The 21,627-nt window shown below is 40.4% G+C and overlaps 1 protein-coding gene and 1 pseudogene across 1 annotated transcript in view; one reads left to right on the top strand and one right to left on the bottom strand.

Moving 5' to 3' along the window:
* Positions 1-21,627, bottom strand: part of DLGAP2 (DLG associated protein 2) — a 589,152-nt gene that overhangs the window by 402,541 nt on the left and 164,984 nt on the right. The gene's annotated exons all lie outside the window — the stretch shown is intronic.
* On the top strand, positions 10,697-11,716 carry LOC101647752 (annotated as a pseudogene).

Here is a 21,627-nt window from a genome sequence, read left to right as displayed (position 1 = left end):
TTTTGAGAAACGATGTACAAATGCGCTTTACACAATTGATGTGTGTATGGATTGGGATAACAGTTGTATGAGCCCCTAATAAAATGTTAAAAAAAAAAGAAGAAAAAAAAAAAGAATTGGAGGCTACTCAATGGCAGAATTAGAGGAGAGAAAATTGAGTGATAGGAATAAAGTTTTCTTTAAAAGTACATTTATCTCATATAATCTGAAGTCAAAGGAGGGATTCGTATCAGAGCCTAAATTGTAAGAATCTGGGCTGCATAAGCTATCGGTGACAGTGGAGGCCCAAGATTCATTTTGGGGAACTATATAGAAAATAAACCTCTGGCAAACTCCCTCTAGCCACAATTGAGGATGGGACGATATTGATTACTAAACATGGTGCATTGGAGAGGTGAGTATGAAAGATCAAAAGCACAGATCTGACTTGAGCAGTTAAAACCTGGTCAGTTGATCTCTCCCCTGCCCCCCATGCATGCTGGACCTGATCTGGTTGTTCACATTCTCTGTATTTTGTTTGGCCATAGTCGGGTGTATAACATCTCAGAGGTGCTACATCATTGGAGGGCACCCTCTTGAAGTTGTGTTATATGTTTTTCTGGGTTTTGGTCTATTAAACCCAGAGTTGGTAACCCTATAGGGACAGCAAGTAGAATGCGAGTTTGTGTGGTAAAGGGGAGACGGTGCCAAGGAGTCCAGGGAGAAAAAGAATGTTTGGAACCTGTAGTAGCAATTGCAAAATTCTGTTTTACATTATATTTACAGATATAGCTCAATATATATGGATTGAGTGATATATGTATCAACTCCTAATTAATAATATTTAAGTGCATTTATCTGAAAGAGTAAAGGTAGACTTGCTATTTATTGCTTAAGAGAAAGAAGTGAAAAAAATGACTTCTGAGTAATGAAGAAATAATTATTTCTCCCTAATATGCTGCAATTACATAGCTCCACTAACTTTTTTTATGTCCTGAGAATATATATTATAAAAGTTAATAGTTATCAGTTTTAGGATCATTTAAAGTGAAGGAATAATTTTATTCTAACAATAAAATTTAATAAAATGACTTGGTTCTATTATATTGATTATCCATCTCTTAAATATTCAGTGGTGTTAACTATTACTAAGCAAGATTACATTTCTGCAGGTTCCCTTTAAGAAGAATAGTGTGTATATAGCAATACTACCTTGAGATACTCGCTGGTGGTGGAGCAGGAGTTCGATTTTTCTTGTACTGTGATCACAGAATTCCTTAGGGTATCTAATTCTCTACTTCCCATGCCTAGAATTTGACTGAAGACACAGACCACATTCTATCTGTAAACACGCTAGTTCTATATGTTTGCTTCTTTTCATCACAATAAGTAAATGTGAATGGTCTGTTTTCAAATATAATATTTCATTTTAGTACTCTAACTTATGTGTTGTAAACTGTTGAACTCTTGCCAGTGAAGCAGTAATTAAATACGTCAAATAAATTAGCTATACTTGTGAAGACATTGATCAATTTATTTGAGATCATTTTCCAGGATCTTCCTTGGTCTGTGTAAAGAACTTTTGGACTTCTCTACATGAATCCTTAACAAAAAAACAGACAAAAAGTTGCTCCACTGGGCTAGTGGGAAGGACCCAATGTTATCATCATTTCCAACCTTATAGTGTTATCCTACTTTGTATCTTCTCTCCCTCTCTATTGTCCTCTCCCTTGTTTCCTTTGAGATGCTGATTTCTTCTGTATTCACACCTCTTGTTTAGCTACTTCCCTGACCCTGCGACAGGGACCATCCATTAGCTTGGGCTGCTAACAGCAAGGCTAGGAGCTTGAACCCACCAGCTGCTCTGAAGGAGAAAGATGAGGTTTTGCACTCTAACAAAGAATTCCAGCCCCCGAAACTCACAAGGGCAGCTCTATTCTGACCTACAGAGTTACTCTGAGTCAAAAAGCATCTTGCTGGCATTGAGGGAGTGAGAGGGCGGAAACCTTCAGAGTAGAAAACAAACTTATTTGAAGTTTGAGAGTAACAAGGTCTGGTTAATCTGGCTGCGTCTATCAGTATAAAAGCAGTGGTAATAGCACACAAAGCTGTTTTTTCTGTAAAACTTCAGTCAAATAAGCCTAGTTTCTTTTCTCTTTTCCTTCCTGTTTTCTTTAGCTGTGGTAGGGAGCATGATGACTTCTTACATAAACAGTATTGATTGTGGTTCTCGACTCAAAAGGTGGTGTCAACAATCAAAGCACCATCTCTGGAGCCCTGAAACATCAGAGATTTGGGGTTTCTAACTAAGTAAGCCTATTACTTAGGACAAAAGCACAGTCTTTACACCTTCAACAGGTATTTACACTAACAGGTTTTACACAGAGAATAGACTTATGCCCATACTTCGGAGCAAATGCCTGAGGAGAAGTAGAACATAGGAAGGAGGGCAAGTGTGTATGGAACCATGTTCCACTGCCAGGCATATCCTCTTACCCAGCCACCGCTGGGAGACTACCAACATTACATGCCCTTTGTCTCCCCCTCTGCTCACACTTATTAAGCCTCCGGGTAGAAAACCTGGATTAGCTGCTCTGCTTTTTGTTTCCATATGGACCTTTCATGAAACAGGGCTCAGTGCAAAGCTCTCAAGTGCTCCTTTTCCAGCTGTTTGACTCTGGGTGGCTATGCCCTGCTAGTCAGACTCCAGCTGCTCACCGACAAAATGGAACTAACAAAATTGGATTCTGTACCACACGGATTATGTTGAGGAGCCGACCCATTGATGAAATAGTTTGATCTACCACCATGACCCCCTTGCAGTGGAGTGGACTCAAACTTAGAGAGACCCTAATGAATAGGACAGAACTTCCCTGCAGGTTTCTGACATTGAAAATCATTATAGAAGCAGACTGCCACAATTTCCTCCTGTGGAAGGAACTTGCAGTTCGCAGCCAAGTGCTTTTACCACAAGGGCTCTGTTTAATTTTCCACATACCTGTAAATAATATTATCACTTCTTTAAATATTTTTGGAAATTTCAGCGATGTTGCAAAGCATGCATTTAGTAAAACTTATTAATGTGACACTAATCTTTGAAGGCCGGTTTCCCTAGTGGTCATGGTAGAAACAAGAAATGACATGCTAGGCTGAATAAATAATGGGATAGTTAGGTTTGTGTCAACTTGGCTGAACCAGGATTCTCAGTGGTTTGGCAGCTTGATGTGATTTAACACAGCGTAATCAACTCCATAACGGGATCTTCTGTGAGAAACTTAGAAGTTATAAGATGGAGGTGTAACACAATCCCCTTCCTCAGGTCGTTGATGCAATTGAAAGGAAGTTTCCTGGAGGGAATGGCCTGCTTCCTATGTAAGTGGATGCTGTGGGAACACTTGCTAGCTTTTTGCTGGGTCTGGATACTGGATCTGGCTTATTGTCCTCTGGTTCTTGGAACTTGAACCAATGGCCTGCCTGCCATAGGCCTCCTGATCCCAGGAGATAGGAGTGGCTGGCTATCTGACCTACTGTCATTGCAATCATCTACCTCTGCAGCAACCAGTCTGTGGCTGCTGCAACACCTCTGAAAGTGCATGAGGAGAATCCTCCAGTATAACATTGGACCCCTGGACCTGGAACTGGACTGGACTTGCCCACTGCTAAAACCACATGACCCATGCTTTTGATCTAAATCTCCCTTTAATTCTCTCTCCGAATACATATATAACTACTGGTTTTGCTTCGCTAGAGAACTCATCCTAATACGAATAACTATTCTATACTTGAGTATGCCCAAGACAAAAACTAAACCCATTGTCATTAAGTTCATTGCTACTCATAGCAGCCCTATGGCCTTTCTGTGACTGTAATGATTAAGGAGGCTGACTCACATCTTTTTCTCACAGAGCAAGAAGTTGGTGGGTTCTAACTTCTGACCTTTCAATTCCTAGCTGAGCTCTGATCCATTGTGCCGTCAGGGACCCTTCTGAAATGGGTACATCAAAGAATACTTTTAAGAAGAGTGTGATTGCCATGTGTTTTAAATTGAATTGTGTGCCTCTCACAAATAAGTTGAAGTCCTTACTCCCATACCCATTCTTTGTTTGAGAACTTTGGGCTTCTTATTCTTCACAATAGAACGCCACTTGGGGCTTCTTATTCTTCACAATAGAACGCCACTGTCCCTGAGTGGATTCCGACTCAGCAATCCTATGTAGGGTGTCTTAGATTGTACACTTCTATGGGAACAGACAGCCTCATCTTTAAACTACAAAGGAACACTAGGGAAAAATCATGAGAGAACTGGAAACATATATTTTGTATCACATGATGTCTGCATGGAGTAAAGCTCGTAGCCTGAAGAGATGCATGGCCTCACAGAGACTTTCCACGGCCTCACAGAGACTTTCCACAGACTCATTTCCCATGAATGAGGAGGCTTGAGAAAGTGTGAGGACAAATTCCATCATCTTTTCATTCCATTTTCCTATGACCTAATTCCCCTGAGCCCCTTGAGCTAGAGTTGAGCACCTTCAGATTGAGTGGAGAGTCCTTTGGGCATTAGCCTGCCATACTAAGGAGATTTGCAGCTTTGTTTGACCAAGGCGGAGCCAAGGGCCTGTGGCTGAAGGGGCAAGGGCCTGAGGGAGGTATGCCTGACTGAAGAATCTTACCCTGAGCAAAGCTGACGCTGAAATGTAGCCTGTCTACTTCCCCTGAAAAGCCCCATAATGGTGAATGTTCTCTTTGAGTATAGGGAGTGGAAAGTGTTTGAAAGCCTCCTCCCTCTATCAAAGTGCTGTAAAAGCAGAACAAATCTACAGTAAGACCTATTTATTTATTTATTTATTTTCTTATTTATTTTTTTAAATGATGTGTAATTAGTAGGGCACTTTGAAGTCTCCCAATATGCAACTGTTTTGACTAGGGCAGAGACAAAAACTGGCGGTGGATTGTGGGGACTTCTCCCAGGGGTATGTCAGTGGCCAGACATGGCTGTGCCAGAGGGCCCTGAAGGGTCTCAAACATATTCTAGTTCCTGATTTGAACATAATATATTTTCTGTGACAAAACCCTTTTATTTCCATCATGACTCTATATTTGACAATATTAGTGCAAAATAGTTTAGAGCACTTGGGTAATCTAAATAAATTTTACATAATGTGTTTCTCTTATGCTTAAATCTATTGGATTCATTTCAAAGAAAATACTTTCCTTGGTGATATCCCAGCACTAGTTTATTAGTATGTTCTACCGACTCCAAGCGGTCAAGTTTGTTTATATTCTAACATATAACGAAATCATTATTCCCTTCTCTCGTTCCAGGCAGAGTCAACCATGTGTGCATCCTCCTGTCAATCATTTCATTTTTAAGCTTCTTCTATTACTAATTTATTAAAGGAAACTCTTAATGAATACTCATCGAATCAGGTTCCTTAGCACAATCAGAGAAGCGAAGCCAATGGACTGCAAATGCATAGTTATTCAGAAAATGATTACTGTTATCCTAGGAAGTTAATACTTAGCTTTCAAAACAATCAAGCTGTGGAAAATTCACACAAAAAATTTAAAAGCCGCTTAAATGAATGTAGAAGTATAACTTAATGAACTTGTGGAGGATGTATCTTAGACATTGTTAAAACTGTAGCAGGTGGCTCAAAGCAGAAGGGAAATTAATGGACGAATAAGGACAGATGGAATTAAGGACCTCACAAGTCTGCTTCATGCCATGTGCTTTACATATTGGTTACCTTATTTAAGCCTCCCAGTAGCCCCCTGGTGTAAGCTTATTAATTCATTTTACTGGCAATATGCCTAGGCTTGAAGAAATGAAGGTAATTTCCCTAAAGTTACAGAGAAAGTAAATACCGAGACCTAGAGTCAACCCAGTGTTCTCTGGATGAGTGTTTTATTATTGTTTTTAAGTATATATCTTCTGACCTTTAAGGGGAAAACATGCATACATTAATACTGACTAACATTTAAAACCATATAGACGTTTTTCTTTTTCTTTTTAGTGTTGTGAGTTTCTTCCACAGATTTAATAGCCCTAGTGGTACAATGATGAAGCAATCTAATGCTAACTGAAAAATTGGCCATTTTGTGGGAGAAAACCTGGGTGATCGGTTCGCCAAAAGAGGTGTAGAAGGGATCAATTATCAGACATCAAAGAACTGAAAATCATATCAGTGGGTGCCCGCTTTACTGACACAACCACTGAAGAAAAACGTGTGCATAAGCAAATGTGGTGAAGAGAGCTAATGGTGCCCGGCTATCAAAAGATATAGTGTCTGGGGTCTTAAAGGCTTGAAGATGAACAAACGGCCATCCAGCTGAGAAGCATCAAAGGCCACATGGAAGAAGCACACCAGCCTGACTGACCATGAGGTGCAGAAGGGACCAATTATCAGACATCAAAGAACTAAAAATCAGATCAGTGGGTGCCCACCTTCCTGATATGATCACTGCAGACAAATGTGTGCATAAGCAAAGGTGGTGAAGAAAGCTGATGGTGCCCGGCTATCAAAAGATATAGCGTCTGGGGTCTTAAAGGCTTGAAGAGAAACAAGCAGCCAACTGGCTCAGAAGCAACAAAGCCCACATGGAAGAAGCACAACAGCATGTGTGACCACAAGCTGTCGAAGGGATCAGGTATCAAGCATTCAAGAACAAAAAATCATATCATTGTAAAGGTGGGTGAGTGCAGAGTGGACACTCAAAGCCCATCAGTGGGCAACTGAACACCCCCTTACTGAGGGGTTGTGGGGAGGAGATGAGCCAATCAGGGTGCAGGGTAGCAACGATGAAACATATAACTTTCCTCTAGTTCTATAATGCTTCCTCCCTTCCACTATCAAGTTCCCAATTCTACCTTACAAATCTGGCTGGACCGGAGCATGTACATTGGTACAGATAGCAACTGGAAACACAGGGAATCCAGGATAGATGACTCCTTCAGGACCAGTGGTGAAGTGGGCGAGGCCTGGAGGGTGAAGAGAATGTGGGGTAGGAGGGGGGAACCAATTACAAGAATCTAAGTATTGCCTCCTCCCTGGGGCAGAGAAGAGGGTGGAGGGAAGCATCAGACAGGGTAATTTATGACAAAACTATAATAATTTATGAACTATGAAGGGTTCATGAGGGAGGGGGAGTGGGGAGGGAGGGGGAAAATGAGCAAGTGATATTAGGGGCTAGAGTGGGAGGCAAATGTTTTGAGAATTATGAGGGCAACACATGTGCATATGTGCTTGACACAATGGATGTACGTATGGATTGTGATGATAATTGTACGAGCCCCCAATAAAATAATTTAAAAAAAAGATTATAGCTCAGATAACCCCAGGAGACAGTCTTCCTCTGAGGCCTGGGGCTGTTCTGAGTGGAAGTCAACTTGGCAGTACCTAACAGCGACAGCAACGAGAGAGCGAATGAGTTAGGGATTCTGCATTGTTAAAATCCATCTGTTCACATGACTGCAATGCGGATTTCAAAATAAAATATGTGAAGTGAATAATTTCTCTATTTCATTCAGAGGAACAATTAGCATAGGGCTTTTCTTATTAAGAGTAATCGGATTTCGGGGTCAAAGGAGCTATTACTGAAGGTCGGGATATTTAAGCAGCGTTCTGTAGGGTTATCTTTAGTCACGCCTCACAAAACCTTCAGCACACTGAAATTTAGCAAATGATGATGGAAGAAATATTAGTTTAATTGTAAAATCAGATTACTTATTATTGCTATAGAACTATACTTATTATTGCTACAGAACTATAATAAAAACAGCTACTAAAATATTCTAAAATAACTGCTTTTAAATCTCTACTAGCACTAATTGTTCCTGCCAGAATAAGACTACTTAGGGCAACAACGGTAAAAAACAACAGCAACAATTACAACAGTAAAAATTCCTTGCAACTGGACACCCCCTTACAGAAGTGTCGCAGGGAGGAAATGAGCCAGTCAGGGTGCATTGTAGCAATGATGAAACATACAACTTTCCTCTAGTTCTCGAATGCTTCCTCCCCCCACTATCATGATCCCAATTGTACCTTACAAATCTGGCTAGACCAGAGGATTTACACTGGTACAGATAAGAGCTGGAACCACAGGGAATCCAGGACAGATAAACCCCTCAGGACCAATAATGAGAGGGGAAGGGGAAGGTGGGGGGAAATGGGGAACCGATCACAAGGATCTACATATTACCCGCTTCCAGGGGGATGAACAACAAGAAAGGTGGGTGAAGGGAGACATTGTCAGTGTAAGACATGAAAAAGTAATAATTTGTAAATTATCAAGGCTTCGTGAATGGGGAGGGAGGGAAGAGGAGCTGATACTAAGTGCTCAAGTAGAAAGAAAATTTTTGAAAATGACGATGGCAACAATTGTACAAAAGTGTTTGACACAATGGATGGATGGATGGATGGATTGTGATAAGAGTTGTAAGTGCCTCAATAAAATGATTTAAAAAAACCCCAAAATGAATAGAATGATGGCAGCATATATACAGATATGCTTGATATAATTGAGGTATGGAATGTTATGAGTTGTAAGAGCCCCCAGTACAATGATCTTTTAATTAAAAAAAGCTTTGCTATTACATATATGCTAGGATATTTATATAAAAAATAATAAATGTCCTTGCCTTCTCAGACTAATGACAACAATTTGAGAAAATTCTCAAGTAAAATTAATGATGATTTTAAATCAACAGCTACAGCTTTTTTCACCTAGAATTAGAGTTTGACTCCGGTCTTGTGTCCTAGAAACATATATACTGTGTAAAACCACTTGTGTACTGTGATCTCTCCTTATCCAAAAGTTGTACTTGGGATTAAAAATAATTTGGCTATATTTCATTCCAGGAAGAGGGGTGCTTTGATGTTTAACTCACAACACCTTTATAATATTGCGTAGTGAAATGAAGTCTTCTCCTTAGAGAAAATGGTTTCTTTGATCAATGAAACCGTTTTATTGTTGTTGTTGTTGTTGTTAGGTGCCATCCAGTCAATTCCAACCAATCACTGCCTTGTGGACAACAGATGGAAAGGCCGCCTGTCCCGCGCCGTTCTCTCAGTGATGCCTGTGCTGGAGCACATTGCTGACCCCCGTGGAGACCACCACACCACGTTATTTGTATAGAAATATGAAAGGAGCTGGAAAATTTGAAAAGAATACACCTTAATAAGTCCTTTGAAGTTGTAAAACCTGATTCAATATTTAAAGTTCAAACAGTGTTTGCTTTAGGGCACTCTCTTTCACCATGAGGCTGGCTGGACCACAAAACCAATGTTACTCATTTTGATCTCTGTGTTACGACTCTGGGCATCCTGATTGTCATTGCCTTGAAAGTCCAGTGATTCTGTCACATTCTGATGCAAGTTGGAGTCTGACAAACTTCTAAATAGGTGGGCATCGATAGAGTCCATGGGTACCGTATAAACCTTCACTCTTCTGTTGCTTCCTCCATCTGTCAGAGTCTAAGTTGCCATGAGAAGGTATATTGCTTGGCTTAGAGATGTAATAGATTTTCATCGTCAAGGGCTCCCACCATTGCAGTGACTCGAGGAAATAGAAAAGGTTGTTTGTTTTCCCCTTTCTTGAATTGAAGCAAAGGACGTTTCTTCAATTGATCTTTGCTGAGTCAGTGTCTACTTGTTCTCTTAGTCACAAACATTGTGGTCATGAAGATGAGACAGACATCTGCTACAGTAAGGAAGGAGATTAGGTTATCCTCCAGAGATAAATGAAATTCTAGAACTAGGAAAATTTGGCTCAGTTTTACATGTGAATCCATCTCATAAAGATTTGGTTGATGCTTCACCAATAAAGACAAATGAAATTCCAATTATCATTCATACATGAATAAATCCCAGGGTAAATAGGTCATCACAAAGAATGCTGTCAACTTGTGGATTTAAAACCTAAAGATTTATATGATAATAGTCTTCTAATTAGAGGAACTATGGGTTACAAAAACCATTAGAGCAATTGTGGCCTATAAACTGCCAGAATTCAAGCTGGATATAGAAAAGGATGTAAACAAGGGATGACATTGTTGATGTCAGATGGAGCTGAGTTGAACACAGAGAATTCTAGAAATATATTTACCTGTGTTATATTGACAGTAGAAAAGCATTTGACTGTGTGGATCCTAGCAAACTATGGGTAACATTGAGAAGAATAGGAATTCAAGACACTAATTGTGCCCCAAAGGAGCCTTAGTGGTGTCATGGTTACGAGTTGGGCTACCCGCTGCAAGGTCAGCAGTTCCAAACCCACCTGCAGTCTCTGGAGTGGGGAAGACTGAGCTTTCTACTCCAGGCAATGGTTACAGTCTCAGAAACCCCTTTCTTATAAAATCACTATGCGTCTGCAATAAGTCATTGGCAGTGAGTGAAATGGTGCTTATGTGGAATCTATTCATAAACTAAAAGGTAGTCATTGAAAAATATGTAATTTAATGGCTTAACTCAAGAAAGGTATTTATCAGGGTTGTATCCTTTCACCATAATTATTCAGTCCCTATGCAGAGCAAATAGAAATACTGGACAATAGGAAGTCAATCATTGCACCAGGATAGAAGGAATGGTTATTAACAACCTGTGGTATTAGATGACACAATTTTGCTCATTGAAAATGAAGAAGGTAGACACGGAGAGGAGGAGGGGAGGCACCTAGTGGCCGAGATGAGGGGCGGGGCGACTTGATCTCTTCAATGGCCACCCATCCAGAAACTGGCAGAGGATGGCCATGCTGCAGCAGGCTGCAGGAGGTACTGCGGCATTTGCTGGTCTGCGAAAAATCTAACTTCGGTCACGACAAATCACGTCACCAGCACCTTGTGAAGATGCAATATCACAATTACAAGGTTTCATTTCTGATTCCTGAATGTGGGATACTATCAAAATAGCTGAAAAGCCTGGTTATGGAAAATGGACCATTTTCTTTTGTGACGGAAGAACTTACCACTTCATAAACTAATTTCATATGATTTCATCAACACCTTTGTAAAGAAAGGTGCCTACTATGCACTAACATGTAATACAAGCATTGATGAAGATAATACTCTTGCCCTACCACCAAATGTTGTCACCATTGATTTGATGGATTTATCCTTTAAGCTGGATTCCAAGAGCTATAAAAAAACATGTTGGCCCTTCAAAGAAAAAAAGCCTTTGCAATTTGATTTTCTTTTAGCTTGGTGCCCTACAGGTGCAGATGAATCAATGATGATGTCATACTTTTCCTATTACCAAATTCAGGAGCACCAGCCAAAACTAAGCCTGAGCCTGCTGACAGACCTGCAGTGCCCAGGGCCACAGGGCCACATGCTCCAGGGGGAGCCCGAGGTGGCATGCAGTGGTCAGGAACTCTTTGACTGGGTGGGAGCTGTCTTCAACCATGTGAACTTAAATAATGAGTCTAATAATTTCAGATCAATCTATTGCTGTCTTCAGTCAAGTACAGTGGTGGCAAAAGCTTATTTATGCACAATAGCTAGTTTCCTACTGCCACAGAAAGTTGGTCTCTTACTGGAACAGCTATGTCACTACTTTGATGAACCAAAATTAGCTCCTTAGATTTCCTTATGTGTTCAGGCTTTGCAGACAGTCCTGTTTCATGGAGAGAAAGTGCACATGATTTTCTAAAAGGAGGAGAACATTTACACAGCTTTGTGATTTTTAATAATCAGGATTATTGGCTTCAGATGGCTGTTGTGGCAAGTGATGATTGACCACCATAAAAAAATTTTTTAATTAAAAAAAAAAGAAAATGAAGAAGGTGTAAAGCACTTCTTGATGAAGGTCAAAGACTACAGCCTTCACTATCGACCATATATAATGTACAGAAAATCAGGGTCCTACAAACTGGACCAATAAGAAAGATCATGACCAATGAAGATGGCTTTCACTTTGTTTGGACCCACAATCAAGGCCCATGGAAGCAGCAGTCAAGAAATAAAACGGCATACTGCATTGGGCAAATGTGCTACACAAGGACTTCTTCAAAGTATTAGAAAGCAATGAAGTCACTTTTGGGACTAAGGTAGGACTGACTGAAGCCATGGTGGTTTCAATCGCCTCATTTGTACACACACACACACACACACACACAACCCCTATGTAATATGAAAGGAAGACTAAAGAAAAATTAACGCATTTGAATTATTGTTTTGGCAAAAAATATTGACTATAGCAGGAACTCTCAGAAGTTCAGACAAGTCCGTCTTGGAAGAAGTCCAGTCAGAATATTCCTTAGACAGATTAACAACAGAAACAAAACAAAACACAGATCCAGGAATGGGTTTGGGGCTTGCACTAAATCCTAGCTCCAATTTAAGAACAATTCATTCCTACATCATGGCCCTCGCTAGATATTTGCCGTCGGGAAGGGAACACAGAAGGTGCTATAGCAAAATGTGGCGAAGAAATTAGATAGTGCCCAGCTATCAGATAAAATAGTGTCTGGGGTCTTAAAGGCTTCTCTCTAAATAAGCAGCCAGATGTCAACTAAATCCACATGGAAGATACACACCATTCTCAGTCACAGAAGGATTATAAATCATATAATCTGAAGTAGAAGGAGAGATTACTCTCAGAGCCTAAATTGTAAGAATCTGGTTTGCAGAGGGCTGTGGATGACAGTGGGAACACAAGATACAGCTGTGGGAACTGCACAGGCAACAAGCCTTCGGCGATCCCCTCCATCCACATAGAGGGCTGGGGTAAAGTGGTGACTAACAGAGTGCACTGGAGAGGTGAGTCTAGGCTATCAGAGGGACAAACCTGGCTTGAACAGTGAAAGCTTTGCCCCTTGATCTCCCTTCTGATGCATGCTGAACCTGATCTGGTTTTCAACATTATCTGTATTTTGTTTTGTTTTTCATTTGCTCATAATAGGGATTATCTCAGCTAGTCCTGTCATTGGGGCCTACCCTCTTAAAGTTGCATTATAAGTTTTTCTGTGTTTCGGTGTATGAAACCAGCATTTATGAACTAGAGGGACAGCAAGTAGAATGAGGGTTGTGGGGTGATGGTGTCAAGGGAGATGGGTAAAAGGGAGTGGGTAAAAGGGAGATAATGTCAAGGAATCCAAGAAGGAAAATAATATTTGGAAAGTGCTTCATTGTGGTAGTAATTATATAGTGTTGCTTGATGTGCTTGGAATGATGGAATGATATGATATATGTATTATCGCCCAATTAATAACAAATTAAAAGAAAATTCTAATAATAATAAAGTAAAAGAATATTCTAATGCCTTAGAAGTGGGGATGATGAAATTGTCTAGCAGGTACTTTGGACCAGTCCTTGCGGGTGAATTCATCTTGGTAAAATAGAGAGTCAGTGAAAAAGGGGTAGCCGCTCAAGGAGCTGGTATGATGCAGCGACTGAGAAAGTGAGCCCAGACATAGCGAGGACTAGGGAGACGGCGCTGGACCACAGCAGTGTTTAACTCCATTGTACAAATGGTCGCTGTGCTTGGGAACGAACTCAAGGGCACCTAACTACATAACAACAATCAGTTCACAGTCCTTCCTTAATTTTGATTTGACCAGATTTTTCTTTCTTCACTTTCCTGTTGAAATGTATAATTCACATTTGCGAGAAGGTTCTTAAGGCCACAGATACATTGTTCAAAGAGACATGTAGTAAAATATTTACATCTCCAGATAATAGTTTTAAGAATTCCAATTTGCAGAATAATCCAAGCGGTACATGCCTGCGGCTGACAACATTGTTGTTACACTGGACAGTATCATGACAGTCATCCGAAAGCCTGAACACATTCACTCTACAGCACTCCTGTGGGAGAAGATCCACTCGGACTCCCGCGAAGCCCATGTTGAGATGTCCTCCCTAAGTGGCCGTGAGGTTGAATGAGGCGAGCTGGCGCTCTTGCAGAAGAGGCGTGATGAGGGAATATGAGGAAGGCTTCATTACCTGACAAGCAGGGCTATGTTTCAAAGTGCAAATGGAAAACATCAGAAAGTCTTTATGGAGGAAGGAACATAAATATCAGGAGGAAGGAATCACTTTGAAACAGGTATTAAGAATATTTTAAAATGTGTTAGGTGAATGAAAGAGTCTTGTAAAGCACTAGGAAGGTGTGTTGGATTTCTGCACTGAAAAGTTTTCTCTGTAGGCTGTGGAAACAGAGAGGGAATTGGAGAATAATTAGCTACATTATTAGATAAATCAGTGCTCCTCCTAGGGGTGATTACAGCCTCACCCTAGAGCTATTTGGCAATATTTGGAGAACTTTCTTATTAGGATGCTGGCAGGCGGGGCTGCTATTGGTTTCTAGTAGGTAGAGTTCAGAGATGTTGCTGGACACGCTGTGAGGAACAGGAAGTGCCTCCAAGCAAAACCATGTGATCTGAGAGTTCTACTGAGAAACCCTGACGTGGACTCTGCCTTCAAAGTGATTTACTGGACAAGTATGCAATAAATCATCTCATGATAATGGTACTCTAAATTCTGATGAGCTCAACTGCCTTCCTGAAGCTGTAGTTTCACATTTAGACGGGGCTTTCTACTCTTGTAAAGAGTCGAAGTCTCAGAAACTCACAAGGGCAGTTCTACCCTGCCTTACAGAATCAATATGAGTTGGCATTGACTCAACACTGGCGAGGATTTTTTGGGGGGTCGGGTGGGGTGGGAAGGGGAGTCATTTTGAGAGAATACTCAAAACTCACTGCCACCGAGACAATGCCAACTCATAGTGACACTCCAGGACAGGGTAGAACTGCCCCTGTGAGTTTCTGAGACTGTGACTCTTTGGGGGAGTAGAAAAAAAGAGTCCCATTTAACCAAAACACATTTTCTCTCTCTCTCGCTGTCTCTCTCAATTTCCCTCTCTGTCGCATAGCACTGAACTGCAATTATCCAAAATAAAGAGCACAAAAGCACCAGGCTCTCCTGCTGTACAATTATCTAGCCCAAGTTCAGCATATCTGCTAAAATGGGGAAGTGCTGACCAAGTGACTTTGCTGAGTCTCCAGAGATGCAGAGAAAACTTAACAGTTCATTAGCTGGCCTGTGTTACTCTCAATTGGCTTCCACACCATGTAAGGTCACAATTAAAATTCAAAGTTAATATGAAAATAACCAGTCTATTTTAGGCAATTTCAGACAAGGTTTATTTGCTTTCACTCAATGGCATCCTTCCACATGGTAATAAAGCACAGCAGGGTAATGACACTTAAAAGAAGGGCCTTCTACTGTTAGAGTCAGCAGATTGAGTTGGACTCCACTTTCAAATGGGGCTGACTTGAGCCAAACCCTTCACTGAGTACTGTGAGCTTATTTAAAGCACGGTGATCATTTTTTCCTAAGAACACAGGACATGGGAAACCACCATACTCGTTAATGCAGGCTATTGACTGATGAATGAATGATTAACTTTTTGCCCACGCTACAACTGACTCATCCTTAATCCAGACATCTAGTAAAGGGTAATCAGCATCCTGCCCAGGACGTTAGCAGTCCTGGTTTCAAATCCCCTGTCATTCATCTTCTCTCCTCTGTAAGTCCTACGAGTCACTCTCAGTCCCCTTGTGCTCAGCTGCTAATCACTGATGTTGGTGACGACATCACCAGCCACCCCATGGAAGAAAGATATAACAATCTGCTTCCTTAAATATTTTCAGTCTTCGAAACCCCATGGAACTGCTCTATGCTGTCCTACGGTGTTGCTATGAATTAGAACTGACAAAATAGCATTGTGTTGGTATGAACCAGGTTTTACTGAAAGGTTTTCTAGGGTTGGAACAGCAAGCAATTTTTCTTAAGATTACTAGTGGTCTCCATGTCACCCGTCTATCTTAGGTTCTCTGAGATGTATGCACAAGTATTGAGGCAGAAGGAATGTGCAAACAGAAAATAACAAGAAACTGAATCAATACACTTAAGGGTTAAATTTTAAATGTATGTTAATATCTCAAGAAAGGGTTGAAAATCTGGAAAAAACGTTCTTCCTACTAAAATGACCTCCTTAAATAAGAGGTAAAATGGAGAAAATTAAAATATAGGAGTACCACAGGAATCACTTCCTTAGAATCTTCCATAAACTCATGATCTTTCTTCCTGTTGTAGCTTCTGAGACAGTTTTGAACTTCTAGAGAGGGTTTACCCCCATAATGGATGAAACACTGTTGGCTGATCAAGTTATGACCACTAAAAATATCAAATATTCTGACTGCCAAGGTCAAACCCTCAACTATGTTTGTTTTCTTTTTCTTCATTGTCCTTTTTTTGCCATTATTAATTATATCTTCATAACGTCTTTTGAAAATGTTCTTATTCTTTGTATTCTAAAGGTAATCTGTGTTTGTTATTGAATCTGGCCTTCCACCTGGTCTTTTTATGTCTAAACTATTGGTACCTGCAACCTATATGGCAGATCAAACCAATATAATTTTGAAACTAAAATGATTAGTTCTAGAATACAAGTCCTATACTATATGACCCCTGCAGACACTACAAAATCAATCATTCATAGTTCTTCAATATAAACCCTCCACACCAATTAATGCAACTTTCTATTATACCCATTCTTCCGCTCTCAAAAAGTTAGTTCTATGTTTGGAAAGGCTCCTTCCTTTTTCTGAATATACTAATAGAGCTCATTTATCAAAGTCTAGCTTATATTGATTCATAGGAGCTGCTCCACATAATCCCAGGGTGGAGTAATTGCTCCTCTATTTATGCTCTCAAATTACTTCATGCCATCGCAGCTCGCTTGGGACATTGTTGTTGAGTAGTCCACTACTAATGGTGACCGCCAACCCAGGATGACCTCATGCACAACAGAACAAAATGCCGCAGTGTCCTTTGCCATCGCGAATAATTGCAGGATAAACCATTGTGGTCCATGGGGTTCTCATTGGCTGATTTTTGGAAGTAGATCACCTGACTTTTCTCTCTAGTCTGTCTGAATCTGGAAGCTTTGCTGAAACCTGTTCAGCATCATAACAACATCTGAGCCTCTTTTGATGGCAGGTGGCACCTGTGCATGAGTTGAACTGGCTAGGACCCCTGCATGGAGGGCAAGAATTCTACCACATAAATACCACCACTGCATTCTTAGTTATGTTTAAACGTGTTTCTTAAGCATGGCCCCGAACTTAGTCCTTTCTTCAGGGTAGTGATGTTGTCTCATAATTCTTATTTTTTTTACATGTTGCACAAAATTTCTGCATTGATAATGGGTTCAAGTTAGCATTTGGTAGATTTGAATATAAGTGAGCATACATTTTTGAGCTTAGATCTCCCAGAGGATACGAGGCAGAGCCCTCAGCCAAACCAAACATTCCTCCCAGCTTAACGTGTCACACAGGAGCATTCGAAATGCAGACGTGACTGAAAGCAGGTGAAAGGTGGGCAGAAATCCAGTCCTCAGAGAAAGCAACGGACATCCATAATGCATCTTCTTTCCCACACAAAAGTAGGAGTACATCGATTAGACAAATAATAATTTTCTAATTGCAGTGCTAAATGCAGAGGTCTCAGGACAAGCAGGAAAGATTTTATGAATTGTACCTGGAGCCAGCATTGCAACTTAAAGGTCATGGCCATCTGTTTGATTTAAGCCTTCACAAAAACGGATTCAATTATTCCAGCAAAAAAGGCTAAAGCATGGAAGGAAAAATATTACTTATTTAAATTTGACTTAAAAAATCTAGAGCCTTGTAAGGCTGTGTGGTAACGGGAATTTTTTCTGTACATCCTGCAACAGTCGAGCTAAAAGGGTTTCATCTGATTTTCACCAATCGTTCTCCATTGCAATAGTATAGCAGACCAGCTCAAACACTTATGGTAAAATGGCTTTTCCTGTATCCAGAGAGTCTACAAGGACATGAAAATGAGCTACCTCAATGAAGGAGGTGATTAACTACAAATACTTTCAGGTAATACCAATTTGGAAATATACCTTTTTCTGGGTTGTAATTATAAACCCCAATTGCTGCTCCACTATTAACTATTGTTGGAAGGCAGGTTTGAAAGCTGATATTCATGAAAAATATTTTGAAGGACAAGCAGTATTTGTCTTTATGTTGCATCAACCTGCCAAATATTGGGCTTTAAAAAAGCACAACTCTTTATATACTGGATGGTGAGCACAGCTGGGTAAAAGTTAATAAACTGCACAGTTTAGTGTTCTAAAAATCTACCCTTTGCTGTCCCTCTAAGTACTGTCTTTGAGCTCATCTGTGTGACTCTTCTAAGCCATTCTCTTTCTCTCATCAGTTGTTTCCTAAGCATTTACCTTTTACAAAGCTCTACCTCCACCTTCCTCCTTCACTGGAGGCTTGTACTCACCGGCCAAGAGCTCCCACCCTTCACTCACTACCCAAGAACTTCCATTTGTTTTGTTTTCCTCCATGTCTTTTAAGAAATCCTCTCATTTCCCACCCAAGGTGTGTATCTTTCTACCTAGATCCACATTTGTATTATTGGCTTCCTTACCCAGTGAAAGCATTCAAGTTTCAACAATCATGATTAAACCATTTACTTTCACATGTGCGCACTTTATATTAAGAGTTTCCCCCAAGCACTTACATTCCTGAGACCGTTGTCTCTGACCTCTCTCTACCCACCACTCCACTCTTCTCAGGCATTCGAGCATATTCACCCGGCTCTATAACTCCAGTCATTTGCTCTCTCCTGGTGCCCGGCATATCTGTATTTCTAACTCAGAATTCTCTGCTGAGCTCCAATTCCCATACATGAAACTGCATCCAGGACACCTCGTTGTTCATTTACCACTGAGCCAGTTCCATCTTGCCATTGAAATTCAGAGTCTTAAAGTGACATTATATATGCCCCTACAAACAAGTTCCTATTCCTGCTTTTTCTTGGCTTTGTCCATCAAGGCAAATAGATCTCTGGAGAAAGAGGAGGGTCAAACATTTTGCATTTTCAAGTTTCAGCGTAGTATCAAATGCTGAGTCAACAGCAATACATTTCTTTCTCTGAGAGAACAAATAGATTCTTTAGATATTACCCCTGGCTCGACCTCACTGACATCAGGTTGCTGTTGTGTATCAGTGGTTTGATTCCAACTCACAGCCACACAATGCGGCAGTAGAACTGCCCCATCGGGTCTCCTTGGCTGTAATCTCACCTGGAGCGTATCTTCCTATAAAAAAGTACATTTAATGAGTTCCACTTGGACATTACACTCCTGCCTATACTGCAAGATGCTGTTTCAGAAAACTACCATAAATCCAGGCAGTGTATTTATTTCATAAGAGCATGATGGAGGTATTATATAACACTGTACCATATATTCTATTTAAATTCTATATAAGACATTTCTTTATACCTAACAATCATGAGAATCTTTATTTTTTCTGAAGAATTGGTATGTTCTTTATTATAATGGACCATAATCATTTTGTAACTAATGCAATTTTTTTCTCTTTGGTGCCTCAATGATCTGGAAACCCACAATTTAAAAAAAAAGTCATTTTCCAGTTGTGACAGTCATCTAGACTTTTATGGCCCATCTGCTGATAGATTATTAGCTTTTCGCCTCACCTCTCTACTTTATCCTTTTCAATCTTTGTTTTTATATTTTCTATTGAATGCTATTATATGCATTCTTCTTCCACGTTATTTTAGTGCTTTCTGAAATGAAGCAAATTGGAGTTTCATGAACAAACATTTTTCCATTTATTCTTCCAATTCTGCTTTGAATTTTATTGCCTCTTAGTACAAGTGATCTTTACAAATCACTTCAGCCCTCAGCATTGTTGACATTGGATGTGATTGCCCTTTGCTAGCAGGGTATTTCAAGGAAAGGACAGGCTGGCCAAGCAGGGCATGGGCGTGGTGTACTCCTTACAGAAGTGCTGCATCAGAATTTCCGAGGCTGATGACAGCTCCCAAAAGTTGGCTGGAACACACAGACCTCAGTTAGTACTGGGGAGTAACAGGACTGGAAGATGAGTCATCCATCAGTGAATCAGAAGCCTAGCAACTCCATGTTCATTTCAGGAAGGTGTGCAGACAAGGTGAATCTGCTTCCTATGTGGCATGACTGGTAAGTCCGGTGAAAGGATATGGCAAGGAAGAAATGATCTGAAAATCAGAAATGCTACATAAAAAAGATCCAACCCCCCCCCCAAAAAAAAAAAAGAAAAAAAGAAAAGAAGCACGAATAACTGGCATATATAGTACAGAAAAAAATTTATCCCAGACATTTAGTCCAAGCTTAAGTCAAGAGTTTTCACCAGGGGAATAAAAAGCCAATACATTATAGGCTCATCCGGCCTCTTCCTGGGAATTTTTGTTTCGTATTGAGGTGATATGGACCTGAAAGGCCTGATGTTTCTCAGCTCATGAAGTAAACCAAAAAAGTAAAATGTCACATTTCATCAGTCCTAGGGTGAGGATTACAGGCACTGCTTGGTGGTCTTCCCACTAGTGCAGCAGAGCTGCAGAGCTGCCCTGGACTGGCAAGTGCTTAGTAGCATGGTCGTCATCGACACCCATGTGAACTGATGTGGGCTGAACAACCAAACTCTGCCAACAGTGTGTCACATGGATCAATTGCCAAAATGTTTCAAACTCAATGTCTTATTCTTCCCAGAAAAGAGTTGCAATCTACTCTTATGATTATGAATCTTTTGATTATCACAATGAGTATAATTTTTATAGCTACAGACTTGGAATGCTAACTTTATGAATTCAGATCTATTTATCTTTTTCATTGATACTTGAGTAGGAGTATATTCTGTTCTAAGATCTGAAAGAGCTACTGAATAATTAAAATCCCATTATACTTATGGATACATATTTCGTCATCACTCATGATAGGCAGTAAATTTTAAAATGTTTGCATACGTCTCTCTTTATGAACACATTGCATTTGACGAGATGAAATGGAAGCAAAATGACCTTCTGTCTATCAGAATCTATTGCCAAAGGCATTTGCAGCAAATGGACTCTGTCATCCATGAAGAGTAAATAGATTTATTAGTTTACTCAGCTGGAGAGTGCTTGCTGGGAACTGCCAATGGTCATCTGACCAGGAATTTAATTCATACTTCCTGTCACTATCAGGTTAATATAGGTTTTGAGGTTGACATTCAAATACTGAGAACTTTTCAATAGCCTGAAAGAGAAAATTATGAAAACAGAGTTCTGAGATAGCAATCCCAGCAGTGAAGAACTACGATAAACCGAACTCTCACTGCTATGCAGCAGATTCTAACTCATAGTGAGTCTACAGGACAGAGTAGAACTGGCACTGCGGGCGCGGGGGCTGTAATCTTTACTGGAGCAGAAGTCCTCATCTTTCTTCAGAGGAAGGGTTGGTAGACTAGAACTGCTGACCTTATGGTTAGCAGCCCAATGCATCACCAAATACACCACCAGGACTTCTAGAATGATAAACAGATGAAATTAAATATAAGTTAGATTTAGTCATTAATTAAGTAGCCTTAACCTGGTGCTGTAAGATGTGAATGCAACATACCAGCATGAAGCAGGGAACCAATAGAGAGGTCTGAGGGGCCAGTCCCAATCCCAACCACTTAGACAGCCTCCCTCCTCCCAGAAGAATTCACTTCAGAGGACAGCACTGAAGCTACAGCTCAGGGAGAAGGACATGTCTGATCAGAGCACTCAGGAGCAAA

This window comes from Echinops telfairi, unplaced genomic scaffold (genome assembly GCF_000313985.2).
Source record: "Echinops telfairi isolate 266 unplaced genomic scaffold, ASM31398v2 ScPeMD7_9;HRSCAF=40, whole genome shotgun sequence".
Classification (NCBI taxonomy): domain Eukaryota; kingdom Metazoa; phylum Chordata; class Mammalia; order Afrosoricida; family Tenrecidae; genus Echinops; species Echinops telfairi.
The sequence above is the reverse complement of the archived record's forward strand: the minus strand, read 5'-3'. Positions and strand labels throughout refer to the sequence as shown.